At 34.3% G+C, this 25,572-nt stretch overlaps 1 long non-coding RNA gene across 1 annotated transcript in view; it reads right to left on the minus strand.

The window, feature by feature from the left end:
* Window positions 1-8,201, minus strand: part of LOC149030948 (uncharacterized) — a 48,257-nt gene extending 40,056 nt beyond the window's left edge. Inside the window, exon 1 of the long non-coding RNA XR_016178187.1 lies at window positions 8,026-8,201. This is a non-coding gene — a long non-coding RNA (uncharacterized LOC149030948). The remainder of the gene's footprint in view (window positions 1-8,025) is intronic.
* Window positions 8,202-25,572: the final 17,371 nt, after the last annotated feature.

A 25,572-nucleotide genomic window follows, 5' to 3' on the forward strand; every position in this document is an offset into this window, starting at 1 on the left:
CTCTCTCATCTGTTTCTCGCAAGTTATAGCAGCACGTACACGAAGTAACGTCTATAACGTGTGCATGTTTTGCGACTATGTGAACACACGCGTCTTATATACTCGCAAATTTCCTATATGTAAAACGTGTTTGGAAAACTTTTGTAAGTAGGCAGTTAGATTCTTTAGTTCTCTATTTCCGTTATATTCAACGTTTAAAGTATGTTCAATTTCTTCCTACAGTACAAACCACTCACCGCACGTTGCTCGTTGACGAAGTTTCTATTGAACATCAATTTACTATAATAACGTTCAATCGCATCTTAACTGGCGTGCATATAAACGTACCGCCTTTAACATACTCTTTGCTAGATTTTTAAAAACGAATCCATTGACGTTCCAAACATTTCTTCTATGCTTTAAGTTAATGTAAATTATAAGAAAAAAAGAAACATCAAAATAGCTATCCGTCTAATTATAGAGGCTATAAATGAAGGAAATTAATTGTAATTTGGATGTCTCATTAGAATTTTATAAATTACCGCCTTTCATTAAATTCACTTAATGACCTATGACAAAGAAAAAGAGTTTAGATCGTATCGACTTTCATGAGTTTACCTCTCTTTCTCTCTCTTTTTAACATCTATTTCTTTTCTTCTTATCAAAATAATAAGAGATAAGTCTTAAAACGTTTTTGCGATAAAAACAATACTACTATTAAAGAATCGTTTACTCTTTCTATGATGGTTGATAAAATATATTCACGATTTTTAGTCATTTGCTATATTCCTTATGTCCATTTTACATGAATCTATCTGATCTTCCAAGCATGATGTTCTACTCTTATTTGTACTTTACTTAAGAACGAAGGTTAAAGTCCTCACGTGAGCTTTACGCGAGACGAATATAAACAAACGAACGATTTGTATGTACATGATTACCATTTCGATCGATTGATCCCGCGTAGTCCCACCATCCGGACATTCGTCACGTACGATGGCCATGAAAATTTTACGAATGCGCATTCACGAAAAGAAGAAAAAAGGAAATGGAAAAAAGTCATGAGAAAGGAACGTCTTAAAAAAATTTCAAGAACAAAAACCGTTGGATCCGATATTGTGAGATCCGACGTTAAATAAATGATTCTTATAAGTTCTTTGACATCGGCTAATGATCGATAATTCATCGTGCATTACGAGAGATGAAGCGAGGCTAAAATGAATATTCGCATATGGCACATTCTTCTTTTAATAATAATAAAAATAATCAGCAATAGTCGATGCATTGACTAACGCAATGTCCTGTTATGAAGTAAACGTGTTTCTTACAGAGACTTGTCTATCTAATTCTCTTTCTCTTTCTTTTTGCTTATAATATTATTTCATCATATTCTTTCAAATTATTATCATCGTTTCTTGTACACATGTTTAGATAGAATCTTACTAACTTCATATAACATCTTTTTGTTATATGAAGTCATTTATATGAAGTTTAATGTTCATAGTTTTTATATTTTTCAATGCTTTTTTTCCATGATTTCCGATTTCTTTACTCCCCTCATTTACGCTAATTCGAGTGATTGCTCGTTAAACAAATTTTTAATGAAGATAAAATCAGAATCTTCTGAAAAAGTTGACTTTTTTGTAGTTATTCGTAATAGCTCATAATCCTAATATATTCTTTTTGGATCATTTTCCGATATCATTATTAACACAAATAAACATTTATCTATCTATATCCGTTTTGTTCTTTCTCATACAAGCAATGGGAGGAAAAATCTTTCTCTCGTGTTCCTCGAAACGAGCGAGTTCGATCGCTTAGTGTAATCCAGTCGGTAAAGTGTAAGTGGTTCACCTTGATAGAGTTCCCTTCGTCGATGTAGAGTCGGTGGGAGCCGGTCTCTTGGCATGGTTCGGTTCGGTTCGGTTCGGTTCGGTTCGGTTCGGTTTGGTTCTTCAGCAAAAGGCCTGCGGGTAGTGCCGTGCGTTTCCTCTTCATGACCCGAGGGCAGCATGGACCGGGCCCGCCTATTTGTAGCGCTCGTGTTTGCGAGCAGCCGCCCGCGGAGCGATACACAAGGAACGTCTTGTTTCCGCTGTGCCGCGTTGCATCCTGTCCCTTTTGTGATCCATCGACTTGAATCGTATCCTCTTTTGTCACGGTATTAACGCTCCATGGCTCTTAGACTCTTTCTTATCGCTTTTATATCGAACCGGTGGTGGTGTTAGTGGTGGTGGTGGTGGGTGCTCTAATGCAATCAAGCAACGCACCTTTTTCCTTCTATCGTTAAAAAAAAATTCCTTTTCATTATTAGCCTACATTTATTATTTACACTTTTTTCGAAATTTTCTTGTCCTGTTGAAATGCTCCATTTTGTATATTCATAATTCTAATGAAATTCATTCATTATATTGAATGTTCCAATAGTAACCCCAGTGAACACACCAACGTAACAGTGATATCACATCTAGAGAACATGTAAAATGACAAATGTAATGTAAATTTTACATTCTTGTGATACAAATTGTTATGTAAATGGGACATCAAATTTGTGACGTAAATATGCCATTAAAATTACATACATGTTACATACCGAGTGACATCACATTAGTAACCTTAGAGTGATGTTATATTTATATAACATAGTTACGTTAGCTTTATATTCTAGATATAACGTCACTATTACATACCAAAGTTAACTTATAAATAACATAACCGGTGTGACTCTGTTTTATCATTACATTTACATTACAATGTAATATTTCAATTCTGTTCATATTGTTACAGAACACCTATATAAAATAGTTATATTTTTTTTACTTTGGAATTTTATGTCCAATTTATGTTAAAAACGTAACTTTCAAATTATATAATGCGTTGTAACTGCATTGCTTTATACTGCATTTTGCATAATGCATCAATATTTGAATAGAAATATTTTTTTACAGAATTAAATTCCTTATAAGTATATATTTTCAGTACATTAAATAAACATGTCTTATGTTTAGTGTACCACCGGTGGTACACGTGGCACAGAACGTGTTAATTAAAATTTATATTATTAATTTATGGCCTATTTTATTATTTAATATTATTTATTAATTATAAATAATAATATTATTAATTATATATGTATTAGTAATATACTGTAAATTAATACAAGTTCGCATGGGTCAGTATGGCAAATCACCATTTAGTAATGTCCATCTGGTAATCGTATGTTCCCGAGTTCAAATCCCGGGAAAAAAATAAAATAAAAAAAAACTAAAAAGAAGAAAACAATTACATAACCTCAACAACGTTTTTCGATTTTTTTTTTTATTTGTAACGTCACATAGTTACGTAAATGAGTGTGAAATTGTGCGTCACATGTGAGTCACCTGTGACCCGTATGTTATTTTAAGGTTTACGTAACCTGAAATTTTGGTTCTGTAAATGTGACGTCTCGGTTACATTGGTGTGTTCACTGGGAACACTTGGTAATACTTCGTAATCTAAATATTATTAATTACTAGAATACAAATATGGTGTAAATATAATAATAAATAAATTTATATATCTACATAGAAAGATAGCACAACAAGTTCCTGTGGTACATAGAAGGTATAAAGAACTGTTCTCCGTCATCCAATTTTCGTGTTTCGTACGACATCGCTCTAAGGGATTACGGTACACCCTGGAGCTCGTAAAACATTGCGAGATTTTCTCTGATCCGATCCTGACGTCGCGTAACAGTCGAGAGGGGAAGAGTGAAGGAGAGAGTGCAAGCAAACCAGCGGTTTTGGAAGGAGTTCTCTTTCTCTCTCTCCTTAAGTCCCTAATGCTTCTAATCTTACTTGTCGCGATGCAGGCGTGTAATGTCTGCTAGCGAGACCAACTACAATGATGACAAGCTTCTTTGTATCAAAGTTTCGAGCGTTGTTCATTTTTATTTAAAAATTTTTAATATTGCTTAATAATTCACAATAATCATTGTAAATAGTGTTACCTTCATTTTGAGTTTTTTCTAGTAACTCGTATAAACTCAGTGGCTCAGCTTTTTTTGTACAATAACCTGACACGCGCGGCGCGTACATGAGCTTCTCTCAAATTAAACCTTGTCCAAGCAAATGGATACATTGGTTTTATCCTTAAAGAAGCTGTACTGATGGCTTTGTGAAATTTATAGAGAAACGACGTGGACTTTGAAATGCCAGGATTCGTTCCATTCGCTATTTCGATTATTAAAATTAAATTTTCTAACTGTTAGATATTACAATAATTATTATATATACGAATCCCTAAATAGAAATATTTTTAGTATTATAAATGAATATTCCAATTATATTTCCTATTCAATTAGAATTAATGTTTGTACTTTATATAGACTTTATTTTTTTTACTTTCAACCATTTGTTATAAACAATTTTTATGAAGTTAAGCTCATTCTAAATAATAGTGCACGGTTCTTAGATAAAGGTATAAAAATACATAAAGATGGTTTAAAAATTTGTAAAACTTTTTTTTAAATTTAATAAATATACAGATTTATTAAAAACTAACTTTTGAAATTAATCCATATCTGAATGTTACTATTTTTAAATTAACGATTTAATTTCAATGGTAATAAAATTACTGTTATGTAAATTATTGAAAAACTATCTTGTTCGTCCATCTTTTAGTTCAGTCTAATGAAGTAAATAGGAATCCAATCACGAATCACAGAAATTTAGTTTTGCAGTCGCGGTGAAGCAGCGTTTCTAATTATACAGAAAGCTTTGGAGTTCTCTATCGAGATTCAGAGTTCGATCTTGGTTTTAATCTACGAAACACTCGTGTTCGCCAAGCTAGGGGGGGGGGCAGAATTCAGAACAAAGCACATGAATAAGTCAATACAAGAAAAAAAAAAAGATAAAATGTAATATGTACACGTGCATTTTTACGTAATAAAATTAATAGATACAACTTTATTTTAAAATCATTAAAAAAAAATAGCATCGTTAAAACAATAGCGATTTTCTACTTACCTTCTGAAATAGCTTACTTTATTCGTACATTTGTAATCATTTTTCTATTTTTTGTATTTAAACCGAATTTCTATTTAAACGACATTTTTTTTTAACCAATCTAACATAGATTGGTAGAATTGAGAATTTGGGACATATCGTTGTATGCGAGTTGAATTATTCGAAAGTATTCTTGAATGAATCAACGACACACGTTATAATTTTAATATAGTCCAGTCAAATTAGGAAAAAATCTCGGAATTTGAGATACCAACCTATAAACTCGTATAAACTTGTATTTTGGCATTCTAAAAGTTGTCTCAAAACTTACATATGATAGGGTATACGCGACTATTAAAATCCTTAGGTCAAAGGTCACAAAAATCGATTTTTTACAAATATTTCGTTTCCTATAGGTTTTTCACTATTTGTATTTATTATCAATATTGTAGAGGATTAAATTCCTTACAACTTTTATTTAAAAAATTTTTTTAAACGTTGAATCGTTTTCGAGATATAGGGCGGAGAGCGCGCGGTTAGAGATTCATGTAAGGTCAACCGGTAATCCCGGTCAAAAATACGCCATATAAAGTTTATTAATTATTGATAAATACATAATTATTAATAATTTTCATTTCTTATTAATTATTACATTATATTTATTAATTTTTTCATTAATTAAATATCTATCTATTCAATAACACTTATAACCAATTCCTAAAATTAAAAAATAATTACGGGACAAACTTTAATTACATTTTAATTATATTCTCATTTCCACTAATTATATTTTAAATAGATAAATACATCGGCGTTTTTAAAAAAAGGGAAAAAAATGTTTTTAAAAGCATTTGAGAAATTGCCGAATTTGGATAAACTTGCCAGCAGCATTTGAAGAAGAAAACTGTCTGGTTCAAAGATTATTTGAGAATGGAATTCAAATCTTGTTGGCAGTCTATAATGCTTCAAAATCTGTGGACAGTATCGATCATCTTCGTTATGCACAATACGTCAAGTCTACAAAACTGAATAAACCTGTGCAGTTATCAAATATTCCAGCAATAAGTGCAGCAGCTCACTAACATTTCAATCGTGTTTATTATCAAGTTCAAACTTAGTTAGGGCATGATTTGGAACCCCAGGAATGAGGTTGGACAATGCGTAACGAATTCCTGGAACCTATCACGACAATTTTAGCACCTGCTCCAGAGGAATTGCTCAACACAATATTCTGCAACTGCAAAAGTGGTTGTGGTTCGCGATGTGGATTAAGGAAATCGGGATTGTAGTGCTCTTTAGCTTGTGGCCAGTGTAATGGGCAAATTTGTCTCAATGCTTTACCATATCAGAGCGATGTCAATGAAGACAGAACCTTGGACCCCGAAATCATGGAAGACCTGGAGACAAATGTCGTTGAAGACGACAAAAAAGAGGACTTTTAAAAGACTACAGCGGTCGGAAGACGACGATGAAGAAGAAGAAGAAGATAATAAAAATTATAAGTTGTAATTCTTGTAATTTTTATTCAAATTTTTTAATTTCCACAATCATAAATGTATGGAATGATATTTTTTAATAAAACATTAATTAGGAATTTCTTTCTTTCTCTTTTTTTATTTATTTAAGAAATTATTAATATAAATTACATTAGAATTGAAATATAATTTAAGTATTTTCCTTAATAATTCTATAACTACACGGGCAGGTAAGTGTTATTAAATAAATTGATACTTAATTAAAAATAGATACATAAGTAAAATAATTATTAATTATAATGTAATAATTAATAAGAAATGAAAATTATTAATAATTATGTATCTATCAATAATTAATAAACTTTATATGACGTATTTTTGACCGGGACTACCGGTTGACCTTAAATGAATCTCTAACCGCGCGCTCTCCGCCCTATATCTCAAAAACGATTCAACGTTTAAAAAAATTTTTTAAATAAAAGTTGTAAGGAATTTAATCCTCTACAATATTGATAATAAATACAAATAGCGAAAAACCCATAGGAAACGAAATATTTGCAAAAATTCGATTTTTGTGACCTTTGACCTTAGGATTTTAATAGTCGCGTATACCCTATCATATGTAGGTTTTGGGACAACTTTTAGAATGTAAAAATACAAGTTTATACGAGTTTATAGGTTGGTATCTCAAATTCCGAGATTTTTACCTAATTTGGACTAATTTGACTGGACTAATAGGAAACAAGTCCGACGAAGAACGTGTACAACGATGTTGGTAACGATAATCGCTTGAAACTTATCGATGGCTAATATTTAAAGGTAGTACCATAGCAAATTATTGCAGATTTAACGATTACTTGCTCTCGGCAAAGACACCTTACGTATTGTCGATACAAGGATTCGCACGATCGGCAGCCCACGTACAAACTCGTTATCGGCCACGTAGAAAATTCTTCTCGTTGGAAATGGTATGCTTGCAATACTCGGGAATTCTTATAAGACATTGAAAAAAAAAATATCATCAAGTTAGATAACGGAAAATAACTATTTTTAATCCACACGACTTATTGTTACTTATAGAAATGATGTTACTTAAATCTTTAACGTTTGTTTCTTTGTTCTTTGGATAGAAAAACAAAAAATAGATAAAGCGAAATATAAATGGAATGTACTAACAACATTTAGTGGAATAAAAATAAAAAAACAAAAAAATCGAAGATAGGTTAGAAAATAAATGGAAAGAATTTCTAAAAATCGTATCCATGTAAGCGTTAGTTCGTGCTAGCGAATAAATTTTCCATTATCCACGTGAAGATCATACGACCCCTCAATATCTCGATTTTCGAATCGAGAGCTTATATTAGGTCGCATCTACGTATATGGGTGTACCTCTATTACTTTAACGTAGTAGGTATACTACGCGTTACAGTAAAGGTTGCAAGATACGCACGCAACCACTTGGCATTCGCCGACTACTCGATGACTATCGTCGATCGACTTCGGCGATCGCTCCTAGCCATGCGTTATGATCGATAAATCGATTAGATCGTTCGTACGTGAGTTGCGTATCAATCGAAACCACTTACCATTTCCGCTTGCTAGCGTGGCGTCTCTCTCGTTCTTAGGCGCGTCCCTTTTGCAAGTCCCTCGAGAGAACGTCGATTAACCAACTTGTCATAGGGAAGATTGTTCGTCTTAATGGTAGACTGCCCGAGCGCGACTAACATAAGTTGCTTTCCCTTTCGACCGGAAAGTAACTACTTTCCTCTTCGACCTTCGACGCAAAGATACGTAAAAGAAGAAAGATTTACCTTGTCATTTGAATCACGTCGTGTTCTAGTTTAGATTCGATCCGATTTTTCTTCGAATACATTATATTTTTGTTTATACATGCTCTTTAAAAGTTCATTCGAAATTTCATTTTTTAATAATATTTATTATATAAACTGTGAATATATAAGCAATACGATGCATGTGCTTACGATAACAAAATGTTCTATTAAAATTTTAATTAAATCTATACTATCAATATTCACGACTAAACGCTATTATTTATGTATACATAAAAATCTTATTTAAAATTCAATTATTTCAAATAATTTGTATAATTTTTAATTATTGATGTTTAAAAATAGCATGATATACACATACGTAATGGAAATATAATATATTTAAGTTTTAATTAAACCTATACGTAGAATAATATGAAGATTTATAATGGATAATCTGAAAATTACCTTAATTTCCGCTGGCTTACGTCTTCCGATTTCTAATCCATACAATAAAGGAGAGCATAATAAGCCGCGTCAGCTTATTATAAACGTCTCCTATAGCAAGTCGGACGTCCGCTCTGTCGATGGTTTAACGCTCGGGTTACCAAAGCACGAAAGTGTAAGACTGTTGGCCGACGTGAATTCATCTACAAAATGAAAGAGAGAGAGAGAGACAGAGAGAGAATAAACCGAAGGTGAACAAGCACCGAGCAACACCGAGTGTCGAACTATGTTATAACTAATTATCAAACTCGTGGAACACTCGATAAAAGCGTTAAACGAAAAAGAGTGACGCTTACTAAAGAGAGTAGTTTTTCAAAAAAAAATCTATCTCGCTTCTTTATATTACCGTAAGTAACTACCCTATATAAGATTCATCGTCCTTTATTTTTCTTTAACCTCGATATTGTTATTTAAAATGAGAAAGAAGCGTATTAAAGAAAGTCGAGCGTAACGAGTTTTTTTATATTGATCAACACGTGAGAACATTGACTCTAATTATTCGAAACAATGAAAGCTTCTTCGTGTTTCTTCGATAGCTCTACGCTTATTAATCATTAAATGTGAATTCTTCTCTTCTTTTAAAAATACGCAGAGTAATTATTCAAAATAGTAAAGTCATGCGTTCGATTTCATCGGTAAAAGAGAGAGAACGATACGTTTATTAATCAACCGCAATACCATTTAAACGAGATACTAGAAGACATCGATACTTTTGAAAAATACAAAATTATACCAGATGAAAAAATAAACAATATACTTATCGGTTAATAAAATGTACTTAAATATCGTGTATCGCATAGAATATCGATTTTCTGTATTATTACGAAATTAACACATTTTCTAAAAGATATTAGTGCCCGTCCTATGCATATTACATGACGTCATTTACCATGGAATGGTTTCAAAATTTTATCAAAACATTATAGACTATTTTACTCTTCCTATAATATTCCAGCGATATTTCAAACACGAAATAGATCAAATAAACGATCGCTCTGATCATTAATTTAATTCATTTCATAAATTTTCGATGAAAGTTGAGAAAGAATACCAGAAAAGTAGAACCTCGGGAAATACCGTAAATAATGAGGAGGAAAACAGTACCATAGAAACAGAGAAATTGAGATTCCTCAGTTTCTTTCTATTCAGAAGGAAAACCAGAGAAATAGAGAGAGAGAGAAATATAGGGACGATGAAAGATCGGTGAAATCAAAGGAGTATAGGTCTTGGAGGCAGCTTCTCGAGCAACCTGTGCTCACCGGAGAATAATGATTCTTTTGGCCTTGCCAAACAGGAATACTCTCCATCTTCAGGTATCTATTTCTTTCTTTTTCTTTCTCATTCCTTGCAGATCGGACGTAGGCGAGTTGGTGGAATCGCAGCATAGCCAGTGCGGCCGGTGCGTGGACGGGCCTCAGATAGGTTGTCACCGTAGTAGTCCCAAAGTAAATGTGCTCCTCTTATTATTCGGACAGAAGATATAAGCGCAGTTCTCCCGCACATGAGTTATGCTCAAAAATTGAGCTTACTCCGAGAAGGTTTGGTTGCCGACGAGAACGAACGCTGCTCGGCTTTACTCTCTCTCTCTCTCTCTCTCTCTCTCTCTCTCACACTATCGGTTTTTTCTATCTTTGTCTCTCTTACAAGAAGTTCTCTTCTTCTCGCTCCTTGCTTTTGTTTCAACGATATATTTTCTCTCTTCGAATCGGCAAAGATCGTTCTTTCCTTCATGGGTTTCTCTTTCTGTAGCATTCAGGAGGCTCCTTGTTCCAGGAGAAAGGAGGATAATGCGCACGCCTGCGCCAACCTCCGCGGAATCTTCCTCCTTCGGAATTTGTGGATTATAATAAATGCGTATGCAGTAGCCAGAGGTATAGAACGAAACGTCGAATGGTCGTCTTTCTCTTTTCTTCATTTCTTTTATTTTCTTATTTACTTCTCCTCCTCCTTTTCTTCTTTCTCTTCTTTTTCTTCTTTTTATTCTGTGACAATTCTCGATACAGTATCAACGACAACTACGATGGCACGAAATAATTCAATCGAGACGATTGGACGATCTGATAGTATCGAAACCTCGATAAATACGAGGAAGTTAATCACGCGATAATCAATCTTCAACGTTCCTTTTTACAGAATGATTCCAGTATAATTAACAAATCACCTATCGATTAAAATGATTTGTGAGAGAATTATTACTACAAATTTTTTCTTTCATCTATCGTTCATTATTAATGATCTTTCTATAGGATGTAAGTACTCTCAAATAAAATATACAGAAACAGTTTTTTGTTGATATTGTCAATGAAATTGATCTGAAAGAAAAACTGATTTTCCCTCGGAGATAATAAATGTGTATCGTCTTTTAGTACATTAATAAGTCGAAGATAACAATTAGTTAGTTTTGTTCAAAAGAGAAGATTTGTAATTTTTTCTTTTCATTATATTTTTGGTTTTGTACTTATTCCTTTTATCTTTTAAAGAATTTGTTCTTGCGAGTACGTAACCTTTACATTTTCTTTCTTTTTAGTTGCCGTGTCATTAACTTACCCTCTCTTTCTTCTCTCTCTCTCTCTCTCTCTCTCTCTCTCACCCACACTACATAGATATTATTTTTAATCGAAGAAAACTCTGGAAAATGATGATGATAATATTACTGAAAAATACGGTAACGCCATTACAGAATAAAAATCCACGGAATTACTCGCGCATGATAGCGCGTTGAAAACTTTCGGAATTGTTCCACTGCGGGGAGAGAATTACTTCCCCTCGGATAGATACTTTTGATCGAGAAAGCCGCTTAATAAAGTTCACCTTTAATAGTTTTAACCGGTTCTCTCCGATACTTCGCCGATATCGAAAACTATTACCGAGACCATTGAGAATTATTGAAAATTCTTCAAAAGTACGAGGAAACGAATTTAGTATAGTCCTATAGAGAAATAAAGCAAGGATGAGTTTTGATAAAAAATGAAAGAAGGTCTTAATTTCCTAATAACATATAGAATTGCCGTGTAGTCTGCTGGTTAAACTCTACTTAAATGTTGCAAATTTTAATAATAAAATACAATATATTACCTCTCATTTTCTTTTTGGTTTAATTAGATCGTATTTCTTTTTATTTCATTTTAATTTTTCTTTAGTTTCACGCTTATTCGTGAAATGGTAGAATGCCGAACTCATATACAAAGATTCTTGTTCCTATATAATAATCCAAGTAAACATAAACCTCTCAAGCTCGAGAACATTCTACAAGAAAGCACACTATATTTCTAAGTTACTGATTCTTAGTGTAGGTAGGGATGTGCTATGTGCACTTAGATGTACATAGAGTAACGAGATAATCGAAGAAGTTCGATTAATACGAAAGCTACTGGTCCAAAGTAATTTGAAGGGAATACATAGGGTATACGTAGATACATACGTAAGTACTTATCTCGTAAGCGCGTAATGCATTTAAAGACGAAACACGTATCGATTTTACAACGAGTCTAATTAAGGTCGAGTAAGGCTTAGGCGGATGCATAGAAAACAAAAAATCGATAGTTAGCTCGAAGTCTCATGTTCATCAGTGATACGTATAATTATTCAAGCAATTTAAATGTTCGCATATATATACACGTTCTAAAATCGTTGCATAACATATCTATGAAGAAAGAGAGAGAGAGAGAGAGATAGTGCGTTGAAAATACCACGTTACAAACTTTTTAATGTGAACTCGATCGCTAAACTCGTACTTACTATTATACATGCATATATACATAGATACGTACGAGCGACGATCGAATCGAAATTAATCGACACTCAAGCCGGTTACGAAACATTACCTATTACCGTCGATGTACATCGCGCGCGAAACGTTAAACGAATCAAGATTTATGGAGCGATCGATAACTTCTCGTCGTCGATTTGCGATACCTCTTCCACCGATATCCTTCGATATTTTCTTCGAGATGGCCTTTAACGAAGAATGGAAACGATTGATTAATTGGTAAGGTAATTCTCTGATCTTCCGCCCGACTAACAGTAAAGTAAGTAGAAGTATATATTAACAATTTTCAATCTACCTACTCTACGGGAATGAATCAGCAACGGAATTCATAGTCTTTATTTGTACGCTTATCTAAGAGGCATAGAATTTCAACGGTTTCAACTCATCGATAAGAATCGATAATTATAAAATGCTCTTTTGATTCGTTGAAAAAAATATTTCATTAAGAAACAAAACAAAAATTGATATAAAAATTTTACCTTAGTCAAGTACCAATCGTCGATAACCTTAACAATAATTCATTTCTAAAGGAAAAAATTTGAAATTAAACAGGAGGTTTAAGAAGATTTCTTTATAAAAAAAAAGAAAAAACGCGATTGAAACGATGCTTTCTATCTCTATCTCTCTCTCTCCCTCTCTCTCTCTCTCTCTTTCTCATCCGCAGAGAGAGTTTTTAATTTCCTGCAAAATAGAATCCTTCTCTCGCGGGGAGCGACGTTCCACGCCCATCCCTTGTCCCACGCAGTGATAAAGCAAATAAAGGCCGCGCGCACATCCTGCCACAATAAACCCCCGCTCGAAATCGCATAATTTAAATAAATTTACATCCGTTTGTACGCGAATAAATTTCACTTCATTCTTGACTTCTCTCTCTCTTTCTCTCTATCTCACTCCCTCTTGGTTCTTCCAGCCTTCCAATCTCTATATTTCTCTATCCGTCTACGTTCCTCTTTCAAACATCAACACCAGCAACCGACGAGTCCGTCGGTTCTCGGCTCTATTCTTCGGTTAAAATCATTTTGGCAGTCCTGTCCCTGCGGTTTCCTTCTATTCCTCGCTACCAACATCACTTTTACCACCACCACCACCACCACCACCACAATCGCAATCGCCGGCGTCGATGAATAATCAAAGAGGTTGGAAGGTCCTCCTCCTGCTGCTTCTCCGCCTCTTGAAATTCCACGGTTGATAACAACGAGGACGAAAGGCAATGAATGCCGGCACGCAGGATACCACGAAAGGTGCGAACAATGAGACTGTATATTCAAACGAAATTGCAAATCGGAGAATGGACGAACTCGCGGTGGGAGGGAGAAAGAAGCATTGGAAATCTTCGCGATCGAATCTCCCTGCAAGTCATACGAGGGCTTACGATCAAAAAGAGAAGAACATAAATGAACGAGGATATCTTTCTTTCTTTCTTTCTTTCTTTCTTTCTTTCTTTCTCTCTCTCTCTCTCTCTCTCTCTCTCTTTCTTTCATTCTCGTACGAGCTAATCGAAGATAAAAGCGCGTTTGTAATTAAAACGTGACTCGTCGAGGAGCTTCAGCAACGGCAGCAACAAGAGAAGAAACATACTCTCTGCTTGATATAGTCTCAAAAACGAAGGACGAACGGGCGCAAACCTTCAAGGAATCGATTAAAGGATGCAATTAATCTGGTCTGCGTACTACTGCAAACGATTTTCTCTCTCCCTCTCTCTCTCACACATACATTCTTTTATGATGAAAGATATTCCTTTTTAATATGAACAATTGGTTTCCCATTCTAAATGACCTGTATTGAATCTAGAGCAATGATTTAAACTATACGACCTTAGACGATAGTTTTCTCGTTTAAGTTTTACTGGAATGTTCAATAAATTTTGCGGTTCGATAAGAAAAACACAATTTTGTAGTTTAAAATACATCTTATTATTCAGTATAGTCTCCCTGAACATCAATACACTTGTTCCAACGAGATTCCAATTTATGAATTCCATCCCAGAAGTAAGAATCTGAAGGGCTGCAAAATACGCTTCCACAGCTGTTATGACCTCATCATTTGATGAAAAACGCTTTCCATACATGATTTTTTTTAGTTCTGGAAACAGATGAAAGTAGCTAGGGGTCAAATCTGGTGAATACGGAGGATGCTCCAACAATTCGAACTTTAATTCATGGATTTTAGCCATTGTCAAAATGCTCTTGTGACACGGTGCATTGTCCTGATGAAGAAAGATTTTTTTCTTCCGCAAACCGGGTATTTTTCACGAATTTTTTCCTTCAGCTGGTCTAAAAGGTTACAATAATATTAGGAATTTATTGTTTTACCAGTTTGCAAGTAATCCACAAACAAAATTCCTTTCGCATCCCAAAAAAATGATGCTAACACCTTCTTGGCCGATTTCTGCACACGAACTCGTTTCGGAGCCGAAGAACCATGTTCACACCACTCTTTTGCTTTTTTTATGATTCAGGATCATAGTAATAGACCCAAGTCTACTATATGACGCACAAAATCCACTTTATTCTTTCGAAAACGCTCTAAATGTTGCTGAGAAAGTCGCATTCGAATGTGTTTTTGTTCCATTGTTAGCGAATGCGGTACCCATTGTGCACACAGCTTTTTGAAACCCAACACTTCAGTCAAAATATTGCTTACATTGCCCAGTGAGATGCCTTGGGCTGCTACTAAATCTCTTTCCGTAACTCGACGATTTTTCAATACGATATCCTGTATTTTTTCTACAATTTCTGGTTTTGTTGCTGTTTTTGGGCGTCCTTGACGTAGATCGTCTTCAAGGTTTGTACGACCACGTTTAAATTCAGCAACCCATCTTTCTACTGTACTAATTGAAGGCGAAGAGTCCTTATATACTTTCAACACTCGTTCATAAATTTCTTTTGCTTTTAAACCTTCCAAAAATAAAAATTCAATCATTGCACAATACTGGATTTCTCCAATGTATAAAAATACTGTAACACGTCGATACTAAATGGCTTGTAAACAAAGAATTAATTGACAGATTGAAATGAAACTTCACATACGTTCATATGAAGAGTGTACAAACATAATAAAAACAAATTTAGGCTAGTAGCAACGCCCTTTTTTATCGAACCGCCAAACTTATTGAACAGTCTAGTACTTCCATGCACGCGTCGCGACAAAATTCGTTTCACGAAACTTCGATGCTTCCAAAATGTATATTATACAAACTCTCCGGATGCATAACGTCGTCGCGCGTATCGCTGAAACTTTGCAACGTTTACGATAAGAGTCGATAGATATATATATATCTTACTCATTCTTGCATTTTGCCCTCTCTTTCTTGCGTCACAATCTAACGTGTAAAGCAAAAGCGGTGGCACGAGAGAAGAAGGATGAAAGACGAGACGCGTCTCCGAAAGGAATCAAGGGAAAGGGAAAGAGAGTGAAGGAAGAGACAACGGGCATGAAAGCGTTTCTATTCTCCAGACTAGGCGACGACGCATTGTTCGTCGTCGGAGCACACGTCGCGTGTACGTGGGTGGTTAACGCGGAATCAATGGAGCACACGCGAATGATATATGACACATAGACGCGAAATACCATTAAGTATATTTTCCCTTAACTCTATCTACTACTCTCTACTTACTTTTCTTTCTATTTTTGAAAATAGAGAGAAAAGGAAAGAAAGTGCTTGAGAGAAAAAAAATGATGTGCATTGAAAAAACAGAGAGAACGCGTGAGTAAGTAAGAGAGATGAAGGAAAGAATAAGAAACGAGGAAGAGATAGGTGACCAAGAAAGAGAAAGAAAGACAAATAGAGTGGTAGGAGGGCTGGTCGGGGTAGGCTCGTAATAAAGTCGATAATAACACGGAGCCATGGATATTTAGTGCTAGTTGTAAATCTTGGAGCAAATCGACGCCGCCATTCCGTTTCTACGACCGAATATATTACTACCGTGGTAGCAACGATACGTGCTATACACAATCTCCTCATCTTCCTCCTCGTACTCCTCATCTTTCTTCTCTTCCCTTCTTTTTCTTTTACCGTCAACATATGTACTACCACCACTACAACCTCCACCACTACCAACTAACGTTAGTTCTTCTCTCTTCGTCGAAAACTGTTCACTTTTTCGTACTCTTTCACGAGCGATTCGTAAGTAGTATATTTACGTAGTATGTCTTTTCGTTCTTCCTTAAGATATATCTACATAAAATTCCTTCAGGCGCGAGAAAGACACATCGAAATATACGACCCACTAAAAACACGTCGCTTTGAACGCATAACGACGTGTAGTGAGGTATTAAATAGCTGAGGGAAGGAATGTTCTTCGATGTTCTTACAATTTTCGAAAGGATTTCAGATCATTAGTAAATATTACGAGTAAACGTTGAAACATTGACGGTGTCATCTCGATTATAATCCCTATATTATTTGTAGTCAATGTTGCAGCTTTTTTGTAATTTATGCATTGACACCTTTATAGCATTATTTAAATGTTCCGTTGCTTGTTCGTTTCTCATGTTCCTGATTAAATACGTACGATATCTACGATAAATCGAAAATTTTTGAAGATAAATACATACGATTTGTATATAGATTCGTTTTTTACCGTTCGAATTTTCTTTTATATTCGATAAAAGATAAGAAATATAATTTTCTATAAAAGAGGGTAAAAGTTAGTAATAAAATCAATGAGGTCGTAACGATTTTCGATGGAGCTTTCCTTTTATCTTCGTGAACTTACTCGAAAGACGCAACGAAAGCACATTTCATGGCGATCGGGCTATCGTTACGATATAATTACGGTTACGAGCATATGGTACAAGCTGGTAGAAGCTAATGCCGATCGTCCAGTCAGCAAGAATAAGTGGCCGGGAGGAACGTAGCTATTCCCCGGTGTCTCGATGCGTATCGATGGAAGCGAGCGTAGTGGTAAGTATAAATGTACGCCTCCTGGTAACATCGTCGGCATGGCGAATGCTGCGATCCATCCTCGCGTCTATCTTGTCCGAGGACTAACGATAAACTTGAGAAATTATCGGCCGACCGGTTGAGCGGACTCGAATAAGAACGACTTTCGAGATTCGACCAACCGATTTTCATCATATGATCCGATATACCTTTTTATGTAATGCACTAGTCTCTGAATAAGATGCATTTACATATGAAAATCAAACTTATACTTAGTTTAGATCAACTTTTAACTCATCGTTAAAAACAAATAGCTTTTTTTTGTTTTTAAATAAATGTCGCATTTTAACAATTTCTTATCGTTCTCTAATCGGGGTCTACTTCGTTTCATAGATTTTCTATTTTGAGATCCAGTTTCTAAATAAATTAATTTAATTTATATTATTTATAAATTTAATATTTTATAATATTAATTTTAAAAATTATTAATAAATCCAAATTCTAAATAAGAATATTTGTACGCTGCATCCTCACTTTAACTAACTTTTTTCTTTTTTGGAGTAAAATAAAACTATATAGTCCGAGACTAGCAACGTTTTCGAGAGAGAATTGTGGGTAAGCTGATTTTTGAAGTGAAAACTTCTTTAGAATAGGGAGTGATTTGAAAAAAATGAAACGCTGGTTCAGGCAACGAAACGGTAGATGGCGAGGCAACGGAGACTGTATACGGATAGGCAACGGAGACTGTATACGGATAGGCAACGGAGCCTGTATACGGACAGGCACATTCACAGAAAGAGTGAAAAGTGTAAAAGAAAAAAAATTTATCTACCTGAGTTTCAAAAAAAAATATATTATATTTTATATTTACTTAGGTTAAGATAGGATATCTTTCCACCGACCAACATTCTACAATAATAACTTATTGCCAGGCAAGTAGTGCAGGTTCTAACCGAAAGATCAAGAAGAACGACATATCAAAAAATCAGCTTACCCACAATTATTGTTTTCCCGACGTTGCTAGCTCCCGGACTAATAGATATAAGATGAAAATTGTTCAAATTACGATAATTTGTTTACAGAAATAATTGGAATTAATTAATTTAATTGGAAAAATATTTACAAATTATGTAGTTAATATATTCCTTGAAAATTTACAAAATTTTACTATGAAAATGCATTATATTACAGCTATTTATAATTTTGAGCGATTAGTCTTCAATCTATCAGAGGATAAATATGCATAATGACGAAAATTCTCGTATATCTTCTCTCGTATAACTACGTACGGTGATTCGTCTTTCCGTGTTTCCCTTTGAAATAATTTTTCTGCTTTCTTCTTTTTAAAAATGCTTTTGAACGAGACGACAGTTTCGTGGCGAGTTTTTTTTTCGATTCATTCTTCCTCTATCTACCTTTTCTCACGTTCTTCCTTTCGTTCGAAGGATTGCTATCGATAGACGATTCGCGTATTTCATCGACGACGAGGAGCTCTTGTATTCGGCGTGTTGATGGTATTTGTTAGCCCGGTGACGTATTTGTTCGCCAAGAAGACGTCGGATGATGGATGGCAGTCAGCAGGAGAGCGATTTGTCTCCCACAGTCTAGGAAACGTGGAAAGGCAAACGACTATGCGAGAGACCAGCGAGAGTTTCTTTCAAGAGCAAGAGAAAGATAGATATGGAAAAAGTAAAAGAGAAGAAAGATGAAAAAAGGGGGCAAAATAAGAAAAGAAGGATCCAGTGGAACACGAGACTTTGGACGTTTCTTGGATCGCGACTTTGTATTATTTATGACATCAAAATATTTGCTAATATTCTTCGTGAATGCCCGTAACAACGAGAAACGATAAAAAGCGTTTATCGGTGAAACGAGTCGTTGACGAGAGAGAGAAAGAGAGAGAGAGAAAAAGAAAGAAAGAAAGGAGCCATTAATGTTCCTTTTTCTTATTATTATAAAAAAAGAAACTCATTTCACTTTTGCTTCCCATTATTTTGTCATTAGCTTGTTTCTTATTCCCTTACTACTTTCAGATAAAGATTTTTCAATATACTTTCAATTAATCATTACTATTTTTTTAATAATTGGTTAACATATTTCACATATCGCATAATTTCTTGTTTAGACTAGAAAAAGATGTGTGATATCAAAATTTTCATGTATAAACAAGATTGACTATACACAAGTTTAATGATTCTACACAACGAAAGGATTAATGTCGGCATTTTTCAAAAGAGCAAGGCCATTGCTCTCGCTCCCCTCTTTCTCTTTCTCTTTCTCTTATAACGGTTTGGCTCCGAAACGCCTCCGCGTCCTACGGCGTTCCTACTCTTTCCGAACAGAATTGGCGAATTATTATTAAACGCCGTCAAAACAGCGAATTTATTTCGGCGCGGTATCTTATTGATGTACCATTGGACTGTAAGAAGTCCCATGGGCCTTGGGACGCGCTGCGCCGCGCTGCGGAACGCCCCAGGAGGCCAACGGGTCCCATTGGTGTAACTACAACGACTATAAATTTCATTGGATCCAATATCATGTCTGTAACTCGTTAAGCACTTTTAACCTCGTCCAGACCATGCCAGATATCAATCGATCCATTGTTGTTACCACGCGGCCTGGAATCATCCAACTTCCTCTCTGGTTTTCTTGGAAATAACAAAAAGAAACTTATTCTATTAACACAATAGCCTATCTTAGATTAAATTTATTTAATGTATTATTATACGAAGCTATTGTAGCCAATTTAGTTTTCCGATATTAATGTTCGAAATATACCTACTGGATATAATTCAAAATAGCAACTAAGGTAACCCATCTCAGCTAACGGAAAATCGTGAATACACGAGATGATAGGGAGTTTAGCAGGGAGGAGGCTAGGAACGTGTCCTCTCGCGTTCCTGAATAATCGAAAACGCTGAGTGCACGTCCGTGTTACCCTCGGGCATCTTGAACGCCCCGAAGCAAACGTCGACGTAACCGGTCAAGCACCTAAGCCCTTCTAGGATCGGCTGGCCTTTGGTTACTGCTCTATTCTAAGCGCTTCGACGATGCAAACGAGCGTATATCAACTTTACCCTTCTACCTGTACCGTGAAAACCTTTCATAAAAATTCAATAACGTTGTATTTCGTATATATTATAAATTCAATATTAATTACAAGTATATTTGTTAATTTTCTTGGTAATTATCCTTCTTTTAAAGGGTTTGAATCTCTAAAATTACTGCAACTCAATTCGTTTCCAAGACTAATTTAACTCGTCTCACACAATTTTAAGTGATTTTTGAGTTAATGAAAACTGATCGTTCTTAATGACAAGCTTAAATGAGACAGATTGCAAGGAATGATATACCTATGAGAAAAAATAAAGGAAGACAGATCGGATCTTGTCGCAAGCAGTTAAACAATCGCGGACCATCGCGTCCGGTCATTATCGCTGAGTCGTTACTGTTATATTCTATGCTCGAACGCGTCTCTCGGTACGCCTTTTACGTGGAACGATTAGCGGTGTGTGTCGATGCGAAAAAGAAAAAAATACATTCTTTTTACAGCGAAAGGGTACGAAGGAGCACGCGACACGATGACCCGCGTGAACAAGCAATGGAGAAAGATAAAGTTTTACTTTGAAAGAAGAAAGAGAGAGAGAAAGAGAGAGAAAGAAACGAAGTCTGCACTTTGTTCCAGTCGAAGAGACATCCTGAGAGGAAGATTCTTGTTTTATTATCTCTCTATCTTTCTCTCCTTTCTTTTTATGGTGATCACGATTATTCAAAGACGCTTACAATGTTACTTATATAAAATTTGCGAAAAAAAAAGAAATAAAAGACCGAAATAGAGGCTGTATCGATGTTATCGTTTTAAATCCACATCTCATGGGTATTTTAGATAAAACGATTTAAATATATCGGAGGAGAGCCATTATGACGTTTGATCCGTTAAGTGCTTATGATATTTCATTTAGAAAAGATATTCAGAAAGAGAAAGAGGGAGAAAAAAATACGTTAAAGTGTGGGGTTTAGACAGAGAAAATTATATTAAACTGATGATGATGAAATCTAGTTTATTAAATTAATTATGATGATGTGATGTTGAGCAGTATTTACGAAAGGTTTACAGAAAAGTGGCGTGGGTATAAAAATACAGAATACAAAAAAGAGTTATAAATATAAGATCGACTGTGACTGACTAATAAACTGATAAACTGACTGATAAAATACGCAGACGAATATAACAGACTGAAAGTATAATTATTAAACTGAGAACTAAGGACTAAGGAACCGAACAGACAAACAGATATACAGACTGATACAGATTAAGAACTGATAGGCTAAGAAACTTAAAGCTAAAGACTCTCACATATTTATATCATAAAAGAGTAACACCTCTTTGGAGGGGGAAGGAGATTTTGAATACTATCGACCAATAGCAGAAGGATCCTTCCCCCATAGTCAACCGATAGGTACAACTTTTGTTTTTGATAAAGATCGTAGTGAAATCATGCATAAAGGAACTTCGTTTTTTTAAACAACGGAATATCGTTTCCACCTCCCCAATCACCGAGTGGAGTTTCCTTTCACTAAAATCGATATCGTATTCAAACAGGAAATAAAATAAATGAAGAACTAAATATTAATTTTATCGTTTACAAAAGTTTCTTTTCTTTTTTTTTTAAATTCTCTAAAGATATGACATATCATCTGTGAAATAGCTTTCGGCGAAGTAATTTGTCTAGCGAGAGATGCCTTTCGTCGTCCGCCGCTTGGTAGCTACCGTCGTAAACGACGTCCCGCGGGGATATCATCGGTGATTACGGTATCCACGACATCTTGACTCGGTGCACACGACGATGTCTCGGAAAGTTTCGTCGTTAGCTAATTGCAGCGTGCGCGCGAGACCGTGTCGCGTTGCCAAGTAAATAGGTATGGTATACTCAACATGGTGTGGTGTACCAAAGCACGTGAGTCCTATCGTCTGATGCCGATGTCGACACCGACTCTGAGACTTCGTCGTAGTCGTCGTCGTCTTTACGTTCGCGTGTTAATACATATGCATTTTGCCCTTTCTATATTTCCAACAAGTCCCGTTCGTATAATAAAATATTACGAATTGCATCGATCCAATGTTTTACCTATAATATTAGTACTTTTTTTAAATTATATTACATTACATTAGATGTAAAAGATTTTAATTAATTTTTCAAAAAAAAAGGAATATCAGTTCGTTAAATCTTCAAAATTAAATTATTCCGATAGAAGTAATATTTAAGATTATACTTAAATATGTATATTTTAGCAGTCATATAATTCAAACGTAAGTTCCTTTGAACGTAGAAAAATGATTCTTTCAATTTTTAATTAGTTTCTTCAAATAGATAGAATTTTTCCCTGAAAATTATTATTGACACTTCCTTCATTTTTTTTTTCAAAGATTCAAGTTTGTTAATCATGAGAAGTTTCTATCAGAGTCATTACACTTTCAGCAACCTTACTAAATTCTCATTATCCTACATACTATCATAGTTACCCCTTTTAAAGTGGGATTTATTTATGATGATCCATTAAAACCGACGTGTAAGGCACCCCGAGATAGGGAACGAGAACTTTCGTAATGAGAGAGTAATACGATTCTATAATATTTCTCTAATCTCGATTCGTGAATCGATCGATGAAGGATTATGTCCGCATTGTATTTTCTAGTTCCGATATTCTACAATTATTGCAAATAAATTTTTTAACATTTATCCAAGTTAACTTAAAGCAAAGTATTGATAAAAAATAAATGGAATGTTAATATTGTTAAAAATCAAGGTAAAAAACATTAAATTATTAACTATTCCTAAATATATAATCATAGATAGAATTTCTTTATTTTCTATCGAAGAACAATTAATGAAATAATAATTTTCAAATATGTTATTTTGATATTTGTAAGATGTATTAGTATTTAATTTTATTTATTTTAATATTTATAATATTTATAGAGTTTATTAAAAGATTTAACTTGATAAAATGAGATAGAATAAAATAGTAAGTACCTCTATAATTATCTAAATTAATTGTTTATTTACTTGTTGCATTTCGTGCTACTTTAAACGCAATTTTTAACGAAGATACCGTCGTACTTATCTCTTCGTTGTTTGTTGTCTTTCGTCATCGTCTTTCGCGCGCAACAAACTCGTCGTAAAAACTAATACAATGTCAAATGCGCACCCACTTGTCCCCTTCGTTGTCTTTATATAAACTTCCCGACCATTTCCAATCATAAAAAATCTAAATTATTATTATAACATTTACTAACTCTTTCATCCTACAGTATATTCCTATGTACTTATACACTCATACAACGTAATAAAAGAATTAACCTACACACTTACTTTTAATACTAACACTATTCCCTCTCTCATCCTCATAGATTTATTATTTCTTATCGTGAATCGTGATTTGTTAATTCAGTACTCATGTAAATTTCATCTAAACAGAATAAAAAAAAATATTCTTATTCGTATAATATTGTATAATCTGGCATTATATATTCAATCACTTCGTCTTACGTCTAAAATGATTCTAATTCAAAAGAAAATTAGAGAGAGAGAGAGAGAGACAGAGAGAGAGAGAAAGAAGGTTTCCAACATAGAAGATCCATGATTAAGGCTCGAATGAGACTCGAACGATGGAAGTACCAACATGTTATAGCTTGCGAACGTGCTGTTCAACGATCCCGTCGGTCTTCCAGCAACGTTAAGTATTCACCGAGTGTAAGTACATACGCCTATGCTTCTGGATTAGCCAGAGCCATCCATCTGGTATATTTACGGCAAGTATAACTTGTAATTCAACATCGATTTTCGTACTCTTTCAGGCCATTTTATATTGCCCTCCCACGAAACTTTTTTTTTCCAGCCAACATACTACCGAGTGTTTCTTACTATTTCTTTTATCCTTTTACTGTAAAAGTGAGTTTCCCGGAATAAACGTGCCATTGTACGGGGTAAGTATCACTCCCTAGCTTTATGCACCGTCGTATTACAAGCTACGGAATAGAAATAGGAAAAAAGTCAGATTAATAATGTATGCTTCAGAAAAAAGGGGAAAAAATTACTAGATATACAATTTGATCGAATGGATGAACTAGTAATATAAAATAGAAATACATAATGTTAGTGCGTAAATAAAATGCGTTGCTTTTAGCGATGATAGCAAATATTTATAGCCGCATTTATAATAATTTTCTAATAACGAATGACTTGCAGTATTTATAAATTATTGAGACAAGGAGCGAAGTCCATTACATTCAATCGTTTTTTTGATCAAAAAAATATCCCGTGGCTTAATGCGGCTTTGCGTCAGACAGTCCTAAAAACTATTCTTCGAATATCTCACGATCAGAATACTTCGAATCGGTGTCACGTGTTGTAGAAGCTCTTAGAAAATGGGTTGTGACAACTCGTACCAATCGACGATCAAAACGGTAGTAAAGAACGAACATTGGGCGAATTGAGATCCGTTGGTATGATAGAAAGTACTCATGACAGACTTCTTACAAAGAAGAGAAGCTTTTAAAAAATCAACATTTAATTGAAACACATATATTATCTCAATTTGTATATTACATATTGTATATTAATATAATTCTAAATAAAACCATAAAACAAAAATATTATATATATATTAGCGTGGGTCAAAAAAATGACTTATTTTTTTTTTCAAGTGCCACGCAAAAATGGGTTTCTAGACACCTTAAAAGAATTCTCACCAAATATGAGCTCTTAATTTTAATAGGAAGATCCTCCGCATCGCAGTTTTTTATTTTTTTTTCAGTTCAATAGATTAAAATTCATACCTCATTATTTATTGATTGTACAGAAAAATGTTCTAGACGAATTTTGTAGGAAATTTAATGCTCTACAAAAAAGGTTTCTTATATTTTTTCCGTAAACCTCACCATTTGAATGATATTGAAGATTTAAATTTGATGATTTTTAGACAAATCTCATTTTTGCTTATGAATTTTATAACTCGACAATAAATGACTATTAAAAAGTGCACAATACAAATTTTTGTAGGAAATTAACTGCTCTATAAAAATGGTGTCTTATGTTTTGGCGATTAAATTAAGCGTTCAAAAGATATTCAGAGACAAAAATCAGTATACATGAAAGTTTGATGATAAATATCTTTTGAACGCTTAATTTAATCGCCAAAA

Source organism: Polistes dominula, unplaced genomic scaffold, assembly GCF_049000335.1.
Source record: "Polistes dominula isolate Pdom_NZ unplaced genomic scaffold, Pdom_raw_medaka contig_20, whole genome shotgun sequence".
NCBI classification, from domain to species: Eukaryota; Metazoa; Arthropoda; class Insecta; order Hymenoptera; family Vespidae; genus Polistes; species Polistes dominula.